The following is a 17,628-nucleotide window of genomic DNA, read 5'->3' as shown; positions in this document are numbered from 1 at the left end:
CAACTACCAAGGAGCTCCTTGCTTTTTAGCGTAGATCCTGTGATAGCTGCTGAAGTCCACCTTCTGGAAGCATAACATGCAAAGTTTCCACAAACACAGAATAATTTCTAAGTATAACTTGAGTAAATAGAAAAGAATAAAAAAATACAGTCCATTAAAAAGAGTCCTGACTGTAAACACTCACACATTTCAGTAACTTTATATATATTTCATATATAAATATATATTTCATATTGAAAATCCTGAGGACAGCTCATAAGAAGCTTTTCCTCATAGTCATTCACCTGTTTAAGCGTGTGAGACTAGTCCCTTGCTTAGTATTCCTGACAGGCTGACAATCTCTGCCTTTTAATTGTATGTTATCCTCCATCAGTCCCCACTAAAGTGATCTAGGAGGTGCTGAACAAGAATAGCAGAAATAGGCCCTCCTCACAGAGCCTGTAGTGCCCCTGCAGAACTCTTCTTAATTTCAACCCTGCTCATCTTTTATTAATATACTTCATTTCTCCACCCTACTGCTTTTCCCCACGATATAGCTATTATGTTACTTAAGGTACTTCAGCTACTACAAACTCACCTGACTTTTCATCCTTTCATTTTCCTCCATCCCTACCATCTCCACGCAGGTATTTCATGTGTGTTTGTGTGTGTTTTCTGGCACTGTTACCTCCTGCCTATTTCATGCTGTTTCAAAATGCCTTGTGCTTTGCCCTCCCTCTTTGCAGCCATGCAGTCTCCTTACTTCTTGCCTTTGGCTACAAGTGAGTGAAGCTGGCAGTATTTCACTGCTGAACCACACATACTTTGGCGTTTACCAGAGCTGAAGCTGTAAACACTGGAGGAGGAGTCAGTCCTGTCCCATTAAAGACAGCACAGGATTTTGATGGCTTTATGTATGTAACTCTTTGGAGAAGCGTGATGGGTGTTTGAAGTACATAATTTGGGCATTTTCTTTCCAGCCCAACCATGCGTATCATGTATCACAAACTCTGGTTGTAAAAATACCTTCTACATTGCATTTATTTTATAGCTCATTAAAAACAAAGAGTAACAAGAATGGGAATTCTTTACCGAACAGTTTGAGCTGTATCTTATATTTCCAAAAGCTGTACTGTGAACGATCATTTAATTGCAGAGGCATGTTTGCCATGCTGTTAGATGTCCCTTTTCAGAGCTGAGACTCACATGCAAAGTCTAAATATCATATATACTTACAGTATCAGATAACCTTTGTCTTAAAAAAAAATAAAATAAAATAAAATAAGGGGATCCAAATGTGCAAGTAGTCGTGAAATTATATTTATGTGCCTTCCTATTGCCTATGTATTCATTGTGTGCATGTCCTGATATATTTATACTACAAGATGTAAGATGAAAACTGTATGATTGATGAGTAAACTCTTGATGAGTATACTCTTGAGATTGCCTAATTTCAACAGTATTTTTGACACAATAAATGCTAACAATTAGGGCCAATACATACGCTGAAGAAAAAAATATTCTCAAAGCTGTTATGGAATTTGGAATACAGTGATTTTAAAAACTTTGTCTTTCTTTTTTTTTTTTTTTTTTTTTTTTAAACCTTTGTCTTGAACAAAGCCCATTCTTGAACAAAGCCCATTCATGAAGAACAAGAATTTGCATTGAAACAGAAATTTATTTACCCATAGGTTTATTTTAAATCTTGGATAAAGATTTTAGAATATTTTTTCTCTCCAATGAATATAAACATAAGCCAATATATATTATTATGGTTTCAGATGTGTCGCTTGATGTGGTCCGCCTTTATCAGTCATAAAAATAGAGAATAACCATTACACTAGTGAGTTGCCTTACAAAAATTAGAGAAAATGCATTCAAGAGCTCTTGAACAGTGTTATTTTCAAGTTGGAAATTTTGGATTTTTTTTCACTGCAGTTTGGTAGGTAAGAGATTGTGGTCAAGAAGTATCAGAATTTTGTTAAACGTCTGTTGAAGAACATCAGTTTATATTAATGCTTTACTAAATAGTAAGAACTGGCAGCTGCTTTCTTAAATGAATGTCAATCTTCCTGATTTCACTAGGGCAAGTACTGAATGTCATTTCTTAAAACTGGGCTGACTTGAAAATTTTAAAGTTTGTTAAAATTCAATCAACTCTTGCAGTATATTTACCTGAATTTTCTTTTGACAGTATCTTTCTCTAGCTTTTTCCCCTGTTTGATGCACATATGGACCATTGCACCACTCTGACTATCACACAGCATTCTGGAGAAAGTTTGTTGCCAGATTATGATGTATACATTTGAAAACAAGTGCTAGAAAAAGCTTATCCAAAATATCTTCCTTCTTCCCACCTAATATTCTATGGCCATTCTTGCAGGTGAATTGCAACAATATTTTGGAAAAATGTCTAGCTAAATCATAATTACTGAAACATTTTAACCTGCCTTTCCTCATCTTTTTTTTTTTTTCTTTTTTTTTCTTTTTTTTTTTTTTTTCACTTGCCAATTTTGTCTATTAAAAGCTGATTTTAGAAATTCAGGGGATGACTTTTAAAAAGAAGTACAAGAGTTGCTGTACATTATCTCTGTGAGCAGGTTTCATACATCTTAACCCTGTGAATGAAAACTGCTCTCAAAAGTCAAAAGCCAGGCTGAATGCTTCATGACTTACCAATGCAGACCTAGCCTGAGATCTTAAAAATCCATGTGTGCTTCACAGCTGTTTTTTTACAATATCCAGTATAAAGTGAAGAGAATGCTTACTGTCCATTTAGCACGGTCTGACAACTGTACAACATAAATATTCTTATAATCTGGGGATAAATCCAAGTAGATGGAATCACAGACGTAATTGAAACGGACAGTTGAGGATGATGTTTCATTTAGACTCTGCATGCCTACAAAATGATATGATCCAGGGACTGGAATCTGAAGTTGGAAAAATTAATTCTAAAAACTAAAGGAATGTAACTCATGACTGGATGTCTTCTTTAAGCTGCTGTCTAGCTCACAGTGAAGTCTTGGTCTTTTTGCAGTAATGATTGCGTGAGGCTCATGCCCTGATTGAAGGGGGAAGTCAGACTAGATGATCATAATGGTCTCTTCTGGCCTTTAAATCTATCAGTCTATGAAAACCAAATGTGAACCCATGCCCTTTGCCAAATTAACAGTCTCATGCAAAGCATCGCATGTCTAAAATAGGAGGTAGCACAAACAGATAGTCTTAAGCTACTATATGGGTTGAAAATGCTGTCAAAATAAATTACCGTAAGTATTTCTTACTAAAGAAGAAACATGCTGAGTTGTGTACTCCTGACTTATGTCACAGCAGAGAGACAACATCCCTGAGAATTCCTCAGTGGCATTTTTCTGCTCCATAAATATGTCTACTCAAAGGGTCACAAAAGAAAGATACAGCTATCAACTACAATGAGATTTTAAATTCCATTTGAAGTCACTTTCCTTTTTGCATTGGAAGTATTCTTTTTCTTGCTCCTGCTAAATATAAGCATTCATTAGAATTTACCACTTGGGAGCTTTTTCACATTAATGCATTTTGTTTGTTGACTGGAGTGCTTTGAGAGAGATTATATATTTTCAGACTTGATTGCTTAAAGTGTGTGACCAAAAGCCAAACAGTTATATAACAATAGAAGAGAGATTAGGACTAAAACACACTTTAAAACACACTGCAGAAGTGTGATCAAATTCCATTTTAGTCAAGCTAGCAGGGGAGCCAGAGCGGTGATGACATGGCAGATCAGTCTTTAGGATATGCAGACTCCCTATAGATCATAAATATGCACCCTGTTGCTAACAAAGTCCATGCGACCACATTTTTACTGTAACTATTTTTCCTCCTAACTTGAAGAAGTTATACTTGCATATGCTCCAGTTACATTTCCACCTCGTTGCGGTGACGTACCCTATGAACCAGGCCTGCTGCCTCTAGGACTTGCGTCTAATCTATTAAAAAAGTTGCCAATCAATTCCAGAAGAACTGCCAGAATATTAAGCACGGTCTTGAGCCAGGTTTTGGGTATATGTGAGTTTAATGTTTCCTTTGGTGTTCTTTATTTAAACGGACATACCAGGTGCACATGGAAAAACTTAAGCTAATTTTTATTCTATGTACTTGTCCTGAAACAGATGACTGCTCTTCCATAGGATACACATGCTCGACCCTGTATTTCTTAAGCCAGGGAATGGTAACATTTGTAGTTAATACAAATGATTGACCTCTAGTCTCAAATGTGCAGAGCTTGACAACTGCACTGCACATTTCTATGTGAAAAGAAATAACAGCTATGATGTTGATACACTCCTGGGGACTATGCTTTTTACCTCGAGTGATTACAGTATATCGCAAGGAAAGACCCTTGAGATACTGCATTCTTAATTAATTGTCCAGGACTATTATTATTAAAAATGCAATAAAAATAGCTGCATTTGAAGCCACCATCACTTAAACAATATTAACTAAGTCAGGTCTGTTGCTATATTTCACAGGATTTTTTTTTTTTTTTAATTTTATTTTTTATCTCTTATTTAAAATGCAACATTGGGAAAAGTAAATGAAATCCAAGCATTTTAGATTCTTGACCACACAAAAACCTTATTAACTGAGAGGACAATATTCTAAGGAAAGCCTACAATTGTTCTCTCACTTCTCTGCAAAGCTGTGCACTCAGTGTAACATGGGTGCCTGCCATTTGCAGCCACAGCTCTGGCCTTTGATTCAAGTAGAGGTGACTGCTACACTACTCTGCCTTATGAGTTGCCTTGCTGCAATGCTCTTTAGTCTTCCTTCACTGCTTTTTCTTCTGTCTTCAGAGCATAAGAGAAATTTCACAGCTGTGGCCTCTGGGGAAAAAGGACAGGATGAGAGCCATATATAGCATGTTGTAGCAAAAGTTTACCTTTGATGTGCTGTATTAGGTTTGGGAAAGAAACAATGTATGTGCTTGAGGATTGTTCTAACTGCAATAGAGACCACGATTACAAAGAACACAGGCCAATGGAACTGACACTGATTAGTTATTTTGTTATTAGTTATTTTATTAGTAATAACGTGAAATGGACATACAAAAAAAAGGGGGTGGGGTGGGGGAGAAGATGGGAAAGGAAAGAATATAGAGAACAACATGTTTTCTCAGGGCATTCAAACTTCTTACCAAAACTTTGTCCCAAGTTAGACAGTGACAGAACTGACTTTAGGATAAGCAATTTTTTAAAAAGAGATTCCTATTTCAATCAAAATATAAGATATCCAAATACTGGCTTAGCTGGGATCTTGTGTAGTTAGCTCAGCCCTGTTTCTAATGAATAAGTAACCAAAGTAGGACAACGATAATAATCAGGAATCAAGAAAGACATTTAAGCATTTGAATAAATTTGAAAATATACAAGTTGTGGATGAACACGTGAGCTATTCAAGGTTTGCAAAACTGTACATATATTTGAGGCACAAATATGTGTGACTTTTTTTTTTCTTCTTCAGTGCAGTAGTCAAACTGGAAGATGAAGTGTTAAAAGAGCACAGCAAATACCAGATAGATTGCATTTAAAGCATATCATTAAAGACTTATTGAGGAGAGCTAGGCAGTTCTCTAGCTTATTCCCTACTGGCTAATCCAATGCAATGAAGGGGGATAAGGAGAACTTGAATGGTTGTACAGCTGTCCTGCAGCATCCTGGCTGCATCTGGTTCTGAACTCCCAAGACATGGGACGTATTTGAACCCAGGAGTTCAACAAGAGCTGCTGCTCATGAGACGTTTAATTTAATCTTCAGCAAGCAAGATCTGGGAAGTATTCATTCCAAAAAAAGAACCTCTGAGTTTTGCACATAACTAATGACAGAAACTTATAGAAAGAGAAAGCAAAAAGCTCATCTAAAGTACCACAATTTATGCAGTGTTATTAAAATCTTGGCTTCTACAGATATCTACCAAAACATTTTTGAAAGTTTATATTTTATTTGAGAGGTTATATTATGGAAAAAAATCTGTATTTAATCAATCAATACATATTACTGCATTTTGCGGTTGAAAAAAATCCCATTTTATCTAACCAGGTATGTATAAAAAGCAGTTCAGTATTAAGCTAAACTGGCAGGTTAGGAAGCTGGATAGGCAAGCAGCAGAGAAAGTAAATATGGTGATTTGGTCTGTGTTAGGCAGTAGACCTGTGGAGCTGCCATAAACCTTGTTCAGCTCTTTCTGCTGGCTTGTGACAAAGCTGCCATTTGAGGGAGCTGCAACCACCTGTATTTGTGTATATTTCTCAGCATGGCAAACATCACTTTGAAAGACCTCTGTAAATTGCCTACTTGAAGGTATTAGAACTCCATCTCCTCACATGACTGGAAGGGCTGGGATGGCTAGGGCACACACTAGTTTTGTCTGCTACTGGTGCAGCATGCAGAACTTTGTCAGAGTAGACCACCAGAAGGGATTTATTAAAGAAATGGGAGTCAATTTCTGTGCAATTCGTCTATAGAGAGGAAACAGGTTTATCTGTTCCCAGCTGTTGCTCTGGCTGCTGGTTTGGAACCATATTGTCACTGTCGGAAAGCCCAAGTGAAGGCAAAATTCTTTGGGAAAATGGAGATCCATCCCACTGTTCAATGTCATGGTACCTCAGGTAAGTGACAACCAAACGGTCAGCCAGAAAGACCCAACTTTGACTTAGGGTGTATCATGCTAAGAAAAGAAGCCTTTACCGTTATGTTTTATAGTATTTTTTCTTCTTAAAAACTATCCAGGATTTTGCCAAGAATTATACTATGACTTAGTTCTTCCATTCTGCTGCACACTGGTTCTGTGCCACTGAAGTCATTGGTGGCTCAATCTTTGCCTTCCAGTGGAATAGGCCCCAGCTGCAGTAGGTTACTAGCAATAAAAAAGTTGGTATCCTTCCAGTTTAATGCTCATTCTGGCACAAGCTCTTCACTTTGCTGCCCACAGTTAGAGCTAGATCTAGACAAAAGTGTAAATCTCTCCATTTTCTTCTCATTTATCCTATTTCCTAGACAGTATACTAAAATACTATATTATATTGAGTAAATGCCCTGAAAGAATTTAATGTGGTGAACTTGAGTTACTCACACATTTAAAGTTTAGACACAGGCTTAAGTACTTCTTTGAAAAGAAGGCTTAAAGAGTCTTCCACAATACTTGCCAATCTGGGCTGGTAAAATAATTTATCAACATTATTCTGTTCAGAGATTTTGACCAAGCACCAGATCTTTGATTTAGGACTCAGGAAAATAAACTTTGATTCATATTGCAGCTACAGATTTGTTATTATATTTAAGTCTTCAATTTTTATAAGTTGCTATGGATAAAAACAAAGAATAATGTTAAATATAGTACAATTGTATTCCTCTGGAAGGAACTTATTAAAACGCAAAATGTGATAGTAATGTGATGGTGGTGAGCTGATTTTAAATCAAGTAGTGAGTATAAAGTACAAGGTAAAAATCATGATTTGGAATCAGATTTTGTTTCATGTTTCTTTTGTACTCTAGTAAAGTTTATTTTCTTACTTGTTTAACTCTTATTTCCAATACTTCATCAAAGATCATCTCCAGATTTCAAATCCACTGACCACAAAAAATAAACAAACAAACAAACAAAAACAAACACAACAAAACAACCATACACAAAAAAACAAACACACACACAAAATAAAACAAACAAACAAACACAACCACAGGAGCTTTTTGTTGGAAAATCAGGTTCAGGTGTCAGTATGATTTAAATATCAATGCACTGGAAAAATAGCTATGACAAAAACAGCGTTCCATTTTGCCTCATATTTCCAACTGATATATGAAAATAAAGCATACAAAGAAAACAGCAGGCAGAAATACATCCTCTCTCATTTAATGTACAACACTAAGATTTTTCTCCCCTTACCTCAGCAGTGGACCCAAAACTATTCCCAGACAGCCTCATCTCCCTCACTACTCTTATCTCCAAATCATGTACTTATTTTGCCTCTGTTGCTTTGGCCATGCTGTGGCATGCCCAGTTTCTTTAATGATGCACCCTCACCTCCTGCTAGATTTCATGAACCTGAGTTGAACCCAGTTGCTGGCTCCTGCTTTGCCAACTGTACACAGTGCCAAGAGTTTCTGGGTGGAAGGACTGAAAGTAACTCGGGTGCTCAAGGAAGTACCCTGGGGCTGACAGGTGCATGCTACAGCCAGGGAAGTCCCCAAGTAAATAATTCCTCTGCTTCTCCTCCTAAGATATCTTACTACTTTTCAATCCTTATTGGACTGCACATTCATTCAGATTAAAATGAAATAATGAATTCAATGTTAATCAAACTGTCATTTGAGAGGCCAACAATTCAAAGACAGATTTTTATTTAACAGCCTTTGATAATATAAATTTAAAGTTTAAAAATAATAATCAGCAAACCAAAAGCAAATGTCCTATCTGGAGGCATAGATTTGCACAATTCACTTATTTAAGCATTGCAAATAGTAACAGATGTGTTTTATTTTACTAATATGAACTAATTAATTAGTATGAACTAACAAATTGCTCATTCTAATATGAGCAATTGCAAGAGAATACTTCAAATTAATGAACAGGATTGCAAGATTGTTCTCTTCACATTTTAGATTCTCAGCTTAAAGCTAGAACCCTCAGGAAAGATCCACATGTTCTTTTCGTAAGAGAATTAGAAGAATAAATAAGAGAGACACATGTGCTAATAGCAAGAGACTTTGAACATTTTAGTAATAGAATAAGGAAAAGATACTTTCTCTTTGGTCTTGGTTAAAATATTAAACATCCAAATTTGCATTAGTAAATTTGGCTTCAGAAATGAGGGCATTTCATGCATAGAGAACCAAAGCAATTTTCAAGTGCATACATAGCCTTGAATTTCATAAACGTTCAATTAAGAACAAAATACTTATGAATAATAGAGAATAAACTTCCACCACTGCTTTTCTAGAACAGCAAGAGATATGTATAACCAAACTCTTCTTTAAAACCTTAAAAACTTAAGAAAAATCAAGATAATTTTAAAAAGCCATTTTTCTGTTACTTCTTCTTCCTTCAAAAATGATGGTCCCCCAGAGGAAATCATGTGACTAATGAAGCCTTCTAATTTATCTTTGAACAATTTACTTAGAATTTTAGCCCCTTTCATCTTACCCAGTCCAGCTTTTCTAAATTAGGAATGCAGAAGTGAGCTGTTCTTACATGGTCTCCTCATCTTCTTCACATCAGGTGGGCTAAGAGTTGGAAAATGGAGAACCAGACTGCCTAAATCCTCCCATGTATCTTTTGCCACTGTTCTGTAACCATTTACCATGACAGGCATTCGGGCAGTGAAAAATACATGCCCCTGCATTATGGTGAAAGACTAGCAATTTAGAGACGTACAAATCCAATTATTACTGGAGAAAGAGAGGGAGTGATCTTAAGATTTCATTTGACACATTTAGATAATGTGACCAATTTATGCAGACTTCCTCCAGACAAATTATTCATCTGATTTATCGCAGCCTTTGAAGTTTTTCATACTATCAAGGCTGGCAAACTTTTTCCACTGAAAACATGAGCCACAGTTGATTATGTAAGTATGCTTTTCATAGTACTTTGGGAATTTACAAAAACTGTGAAGCCTATAGAAATATTTATTTGGAACCTTTATTTAACTAATTTAGATCTTGACCTAAGACAAAGTTTTATTGGAAGAGAAGACCAGAACTTGATTCACCCAGTACATTACTTTAGTTTTGTATGTATTTTGTTTATCTGTTCTTTGTGAGAGACGGGACTACAGTCTTTGTGAGAAACACTTTCTCTTTAACTATATAAAACATGCACAAACAAGAACTTGAATAGGCATTCATACATGCACTGTGATATGCAAAACAAGTGCAATGTGAAGATGTAGAAGGTGTACAGAGTATTCCCTGATGTTTCTATGTATGAATAGCAATAGTGTTCGAGGTCTCACAACACTAATTTAGTGTTGAGCTTCATTTTGTACACTCAACAGTTTTTAGAACATCCCATGAAAATATACCGTTTATTTATTTATTTATTTTTTCTTTATTCTGTAGTAAGCAATTTTATTATTTAAAAGAGCTGTGTCTATAATCAAAGCATTGATTTAAGTGTGGCTCTGTGTGCATATGCATGTGTATCCATGGATATGCATGTGTATTAGGAAATTCTAGAGTGAAATCAAGCTACAGATTACCCTGGGCTCTCATTCTAGCTCACTGAACTCTGTGCCTGTATTTTGAGCTGACTTGCCCAGTTTGAGCATATTTCACCTATGCAACTATGCAACTCATTCAGCACAACAGCAGCTGGGAGAGTGAGGAGTGAGAACCAGCCCTGAAGCTCCCCTCATCCATGCAGCAGAAGGGCAGGAGGTGCTCCAGGCAGGCAGCAGCAGTTCCCCTGCAGCCTGTGGAGAGGCCCCTGGTGGAGCAGGCTGTGCCCCTGCAGCCCATGGGTCCCACATGGAACAGATCTCCACGCTGCAGCCCGTGGAGGAGCCCCCGGTGGAGCAGGTGGATATGGCCTGGAGGAGGCTGCAGCCCATGGAGAGCCCCCGCAGGAGCAGGCCCCGGGCCGGAGCTGCAGCCCGTGGAGAGGAGCCCACGCAGAAGCAGGGGTCTGGGGGGAGCTGCTGCCCACCCGTGGGGGACCCGTGCTGGAGCAGTTTGCTCCTGACGGACGGACCCCGTACGGACCCATATCTGGAGCAGTTCTCGGGGAGCTGCTGCCTGTGGGCAGCCCCTGCAGGCTCAGTTTAGGAAGAACATCCTGTGGGAAGGACCCCATGTGGAGCAGGGGCAAAGAGTGACCGTGAAGGAGCAGTGGAAACGAAGCGTTAGGGACTGACCGCAGCCCCCATTCCCTGTTCCACTGTCCTACTTGGGGGGAAGAGGCGGGAGAGGGTGGAAGGGGGAAAGGAGTTTTTTATATTCTTTCAATTGTTTCTCATGTCTCTAGCTTGTTAGTAATAGGCAATAAATTTGGCTATCTCACTATGCTGAGTCTGTTTTGCCCATCACGATAATTGTTGAGCATTCTCCCTGTCCTTATCTCAAACCTTGAGGCCTATTCATCATATTTTCTCCTCCTTTCCCTTTGAGGAGGGGGAGTGAGAAAATGGTTGTAGTGGAGCTTGACTGCCCACCTGAATAAAACCACCACACATATAACAACCAAATGTATCTATGCAAGGGAAAGGAAAATCAACATCTATCTACTTCCTACAGTCCTGGTCCACTCTTTATCTCCAGGAATTTGGAAAGCAAAGCTTTGCAACACTTGTCAAACCTCAGGGCATCAGGCTGTCCCAGATGGAGAGGCTTAGATTCCTCTTTTCTGCACAAACACCTGTTTGCCCTGTACATAAACACGCAATTCTGTGAGATGACCAAGAAAATAATTGTGCAAATAGCCAAGGGGGTGCCAGCAGGACTATGCCATACATTGCATGCATAACTGATGTCAAGAGCAGCTCTATTTTCCCAATTGCTCCACTGTTGCTGTAAGTACATATATTTTACAGTTACATGATGACAAGAAAGCAAGTTGGCATCAGTAAACCTTTCACTTTGTTCTTTGTTGTAGCTGTTCATGCAGGATATGGGAATTACGTTTGGAAAAACTGCATATTCTAGATAATATTACTGAATTTTGAAATGAAAGCTCCATTAACTTGCTTTTTTTTTTTTTTTTTTTTTTTTTTCATTTGTTTCTACCAGAGTGCTTCCTATTCTACATACTTACATGTTTAAAACTAGCTTTTACCCAGGATTTGTTAATTAATAAGGATCTTATTCTACTTTGTATTTCAATATCTCAGTGGGTTTTTGTTTTCGTAATAATGCATTTGTTCCCCAAACTAACATCAACTCAAATCATGCAATATATTTGTTTCCATTTTAACCATGTAACTTCAACTGAAAGAAATGAGTGATACACCAATCTGTGAGGTCTTAAAGCCCCTTAAGTTAGTCATTTAAATGATTAAATCAAATTTGATAAAAACAGTTTTCCTAATAGAGAAAACTAGTAATACTTCATGTTTTGTACTTTATATCTATGAATTATAGTTTCTTTTAGGAAAGAGAAACATTGTGATTTTTATTTTACAGATTATGAAATTTCCCTTAAATCAAATGCCTTTAGTTCAAAACCCACTGAAGACCGTACTAGTTTTTCTAATGAGTCAGTAGGCTTTGAATGAGATTCTTCATTCCTCTTGTTACAGACACCATGTACCAGTAACACATGCTCTTATATTGACAAGTGATCTGGGCAATCAAGATCATCATCATAGAATCACAGAATGGCTCGGGTTCTAAGGGACCTTAAGGATCACCCAGTTCCAATTCCCTTGCCATGGGCAGGGATGCCACCCACTACATCAGATCATTTCATAAACCCCTCTTAAATATTGAGAAGCTGCAATGAGGTCACCCTTCTTTTCCTCAGGCTGAACAGCCCCAGCTGTCTCAGCTTTTCTTCATAGGAGAAGTGCTCCAGCCCTCTGATCTTCGTGGCCTTCCTTGTGATCTGCTCTAACCACTTCACACCCTTCTTGTGCTGGGGGCCCAAGATCTGGATGCAGCACTCCAGGTAGGGCCTCACAAAGGCAGAGCAAAGAGGGACAATCCTCTGTCTTGCCCTGCTGGCCACTCTGGTGATGCAGATGGCCTTCTGGGCTTCAAGTGTGCACTGCTGGCTCAGGTCAAGCTTTTTGTCCACTAGAAATCCCAAGTCTTTCTCCTCAGGGCTGTTCTCAAGGAGTTCTTCTCCCAGCTTGTACTCATGCCTAGGATTGCCCCAACCCAGGCACAGCACCTTGCAGTTAGAATTATTGAATGTCATTAGGTTTAAGTGGGTCCAATTCTCAAGTTTGTAAAATGCTCAAGATACTGATTAACTACTACTTTGTTGTCAGAGTAGTACAGGTAACTTTGATATCAAATTTTTGCATGAAGCCACACATGCATGACTACTAATGACAACAAAAGTAATGACCCAAAGATGTCTAAGTTCAATATAAGAGAATTATATTGCCCTCTTCACAGTTCATTGATATATGAGCAAAATGAAAACACACTGAATAAACATTCCCAATTCACACTGCTAAAACTAGCATCTAGAGACATTTTATGAAGAACCTATTTCTTGCTGTTCAGTATTATTTTGAGATGGCACATCTGAAAAGAGAAGTTTCACTAATTCCTGTTGGGTCTCTCCAGATCTTGAAGGCTGCATTTTCCTTTTACAAAACATGCACTGCAGTATGTCTCCGGTGTATGACTTTAGCTGTTGGAAGCTTTTCAAACTAAATAGGAGTCTGGTTTGTTTAATTTTGCAGAGTTCTCCACAGGTACCTTCAGACATGTCTTAGGTAGAAATGAAATTTTAACATCTAGAATGCTTCTGAGGCTCAGTGCCACACAACTTGCACTGAAATCAAATTGAATGAAAGATAATCACCATATAGGCAATGCATCTGACACCACAGCATGGAGATTTTCTTTAAGGAAACATTTTATTTGATAAAAGAGCTGTTCACCCTGCAGTTTGTAGAATAAGCCTGGGGGTCCTGGTGGACAACAAGCTGATTATGTACCCTCACTGCATATGTGTCTTGTTACCACCTTGAAGTGGTCAAATGCTGTAACAGGTTGCATAGATTGGCTGTGAGGCCCTATCCTTGAAGATATTACAAATACATAGTCCTCAATCAACCTGTCATTGTGTATGACATTCAACAAGATGACCTTCAGAGGTCTCTCCCAACCTAAATTATTCTATAGTTCTGCAATTAAGATATTTGTCTTCATAAATCATAAATTTTACAGAAAATGTGAAAGTACACGTTTTTTTGATAACTGAGCCTTAACTCATGTTTATAAAAATAACTTAATAATGTGTATTATTTAGAAGCTTTCCTGTGTACTATCTTATCTTTTACCAGAGCTACAAGATGTGTAATATCAAAATGCGGAATATGCTAATATAGGTTTTATAAAAGTACAAGGAACTAATAAATATGTATGAAATTAAGATTTTGTTTTAAATATTCAAAGAGACAGATTTCAGGAAAATCGGCTTTTAAGATTTTGATAAGCTTGTGAGCTTTACTAGATATGCCTAATATGCCCATCATTATACTACATAGGAACCAACTTGTTTTATACATTTGATTAAGCTATTTAACACACATTATAAAACATAAATATATAATACAGCTACATAGCTTGTTCTATTAACCTCAATAAATCTGTACACTGAATTAATATCTTTAATTGTGTATCAAGTTTCAATGAATAATATATTTTCTGGATAATGTACAATTACAGAAACATCTCACCTATACTACTTCACTGAAAATCTGCCACAAAGAAATAACTTTTAATTTATTGGGGTGTCATCTCAGCTTTCAGGGCAATCTTGAGAAACAGTAAATAACACAGAACTGAAACTCAAAGGCATCTTCAGCTTTTACTGAGTATCTCTCATATACTCTACTAAAAAGAAAAATCTGTTTTTTGTTTGGTTGTTTTTTGGTTCGTTTGGTTTGCTTGGTTTGGTTTGGTTTGGTTTTTGTTTTCCTCTCCATTCAACACTGTTTGGGCACTCTAAGCAAGGGTAGAAAAATTGTCACCTTTTTTTTGAAGACTTTGCCAGCATGTGGTACCAGACAGTTGTTACTTAGTGCTCCCGGGCTGCATGAAATGAAATTTTCAAAGAGCTTTAATTTTAAAACCCATCAATGGAAGGAACAGATTCAAGTCTGCTTTTAACATTTGTTTGCGTGATATGAAAGCTGTAGGGCAAAAGGAAGAAAAAGCCTTGAAATATGTATGGATTGCTTTACACAGAAATACAAATTAAATTAAGAGAACTAACTTAGAAATAAGTAAAGAAAAGTAAATTAATCTAAATGAGTTATAAGTTCTTATGTAAGTATTTTTCCTATTTCCAATTTTTCCCTGAATAGATTGACTGCCTTGTTTTTCTCTTTTCCTTTAAATAATAATAACGATAGTAATAATAATTATTATTTTTTCACATAGTCAAAAAATGCCACTTTGCTGAAGTGAAAACCTTAATTCATTTTAGGGTATATAGTATGGTTCTTCTAATTAAAACATCCTGTGAAAACTAAATTAAAGAAGAGACTGGAGAAAGAGGAAAGAAATACTATATAATACTTTGTACTGAAATAATGCACCAATTAAATAAAAATGCAAGCTAAAAATTACACTTTTCATTTTTCCCTTGAGGTTTTGCAAAAAGCTGAAAGCATTTTCAGTTTAGTCCCATAGATTTTAAAATTTGATTGCTATTCTATATCTAAGCTGTAATTAGACATTTTGATACTAACAATGTGGTTTATAATTTCACACCAGGCTGATCATCACTTAAAACCATTTATTTCAGCTCAGTACATCCTCTGTTAATTGGAATGTTTTGCCAGTGGTGTTCCCATTAAGATACAGTTATGTCACATGGCCATTAGGCTCAACTTCTTCTCTGGAATACAAACCCAGGAAATAGCTCCCTTGAATATATGCATATTGATAGGTGGTATAGATGCACTAACAGATAGCTTCTTGCTCAACAGTGGGTTTTAGTTAAAATAAAAGAACTAGTATGGAAAAATTTACAGTCTCTGCTGCACAAAAGGTCTGATTCTGTAATCACAGTGGTCATGTCTGGCCTTAGAAATCTGTGACTTTATAATATCTACCTGCAGCAAGCTTTAAAAAGTAGTAGTTTTGCTAAACACAAAGGGCTAAATTCAGCCACCAGTTCAATGTAAGAATGTAAGAATGAGAGGATTTCCAGAGATGTAGCTTGGGTCATCATTTATTCTTGACAGAACATATTTCAGTTTTCAAAGCTATTACTCATATGAGTAGGGATTTAGGGTAGTTTCACCTATGATTATGGATATTTGACATTTCCCATTATTGTATTTTGTTTTCACATACAGCAATGACAAACTTCAGCTATTCCAGATTAAATTTTCCATATACAGTGTTTCCTTGGCATGATTTTATTTAATTTTTATTCTTCTGAAAATGTGAGCCGAAACAACCAGATAATTTCACAAATTAAGCTAGGGGAAATATGCTGTTGGTCTATGATAAAAAGTCTTGCAATGCCACTTCAGTGCCTTAAAGCTAAACTTAAATTTGGCAGGAGAGGTTTCTGTGCCATATATGTCAGATATATTTGTCCTTTCCTGCCAGTCCCCCAAAATTCAGGCTAAACCTGAAAAACAAAAACAAAAACAAAAAACTTTTAAAAAATGTACATCTCAGTTTTACAACTAAAATCTCTACAGATTGTCAATGGTAGTCAAGTTCCGGACTCCCAGCTGACAGGTGGTACGTGCACCACCACCATACAACTCAGGGCTACTAGAACCAAATTATAACATCCTGGTAATGTTTTCTCCCACCTGATGACCTAGGGCATGGTCATATTCCAGATCTAATAGCAAAGAGCTTGTTTCTCTGGCATCCTCAGTTCTCCTCCCCATAATCACCCATTCTAGCAGAGAAGGAAACTGTTAAAATGAAGCAAGTGCCATAATTTGGTCAGAGACAGAAAGTTCAACAAACACATGGGACCTGGTAGGCTAGCAATGGATAAAATGTGTTCCTGGTGAGACTAGACTGGAATAGCATGATGAAAAGGGGATGAACAACTGGGAAAGGGGAGCAAGAAATGAGTCATTGTTTGGAAAGAGATACTGAACCTGGGAGCCAGGTAAGCTGGAAGCCACCCTGAAAGTAGAGCCAGAAAAGAGTGAGAGGGTAGAATAGCAGGGTAGATACTTGATACAAGATAGAGAAAGGTAGATACAAGAATGAGAAATGGCTAGAGGTGACTGAACGTTAAGGTGAATAGCGATACAATTATCGCCAAAGATGGACCAGGGGAAGGCTGACATTAGTCAGAAGACAATCTGCAAATGATACTGTGGTGGGGCAATGTCTGGGACTGGGAAAGTAAAGCCATGGAGGACAGAGCTGCTGGGGCAAGAAATCTGGGTGGAGAACAGAACAGTGGTGTGTGAGAGAGGGGTCCAACTGAAATTTAATGAGGATCCATGGAGGTCCAAGAAGATGGTCAGTCAAAGGAAAAGGTTCAGAATATATGTGGGTGTAGAATCAGGGAGATGTTAATGTTACTCCTGGAACAGGGATACTGAGAATATACAACCGTGAAAGTATCTGAGCAGGCAAGGAGACTGAGTGTCAAGAAATGGGATGACTAAGTTTATTGGAAAAAGATGGGAATTAGAAATTAGACTCCCTCAAAGAGGGAGGCTTCTAGATGAATAATTTTGCAAGCTTAATAATGGCCTTTGTGTGGACTTGTATTGACAGAGAAAAAAAACTCAGCTCCAGACAGTATTTTCATAATACTCAAATGATCCTATGATATCAGCTATACTTTCCCATTAACCAAGCATTTCCATCTGCAAGCAGAAATCCAATCACATATTACAACAGAATCATATAAATGAAACCAGTAGAGGCAACATTCTGTTTTAAGTTGTTTCTTACAACTCTTTTTTGCAACCTTAGAAATTCTGCTTGTATGCAGAGT

The 17,628-nt window shown here is 37.3% G+C and overlaps 1 protein-coding gene across 4 annotated transcripts in view; it reads right to left on the bottom strand.

The window, feature by feature from the left end:
- MID1 (midline 1) overlaps positions 1 to 17,628 on the bottom strand; it is a 238,236-nt gene that overhangs the window by 43,962 nt on the left and 176,646 nt on the right. The window lies entirely within an intron of this gene.

Source organism: Aythya fuligula, chromosome 1 (genome assembly GCF_009819795.1).
Source record: "Aythya fuligula isolate bAytFul2 chromosome 1, bAytFul2.pri, whole genome shotgun sequence".
NCBI lineage: Eukaryota > Metazoa > Chordata > Aves > Anseriformes > Anatidae > Aythya > Aythya fuligula.
Note: the sequence above shows the minus strand (reverse complement) of the source record. Positions and strands in the feature narration are given on the sequence as shown.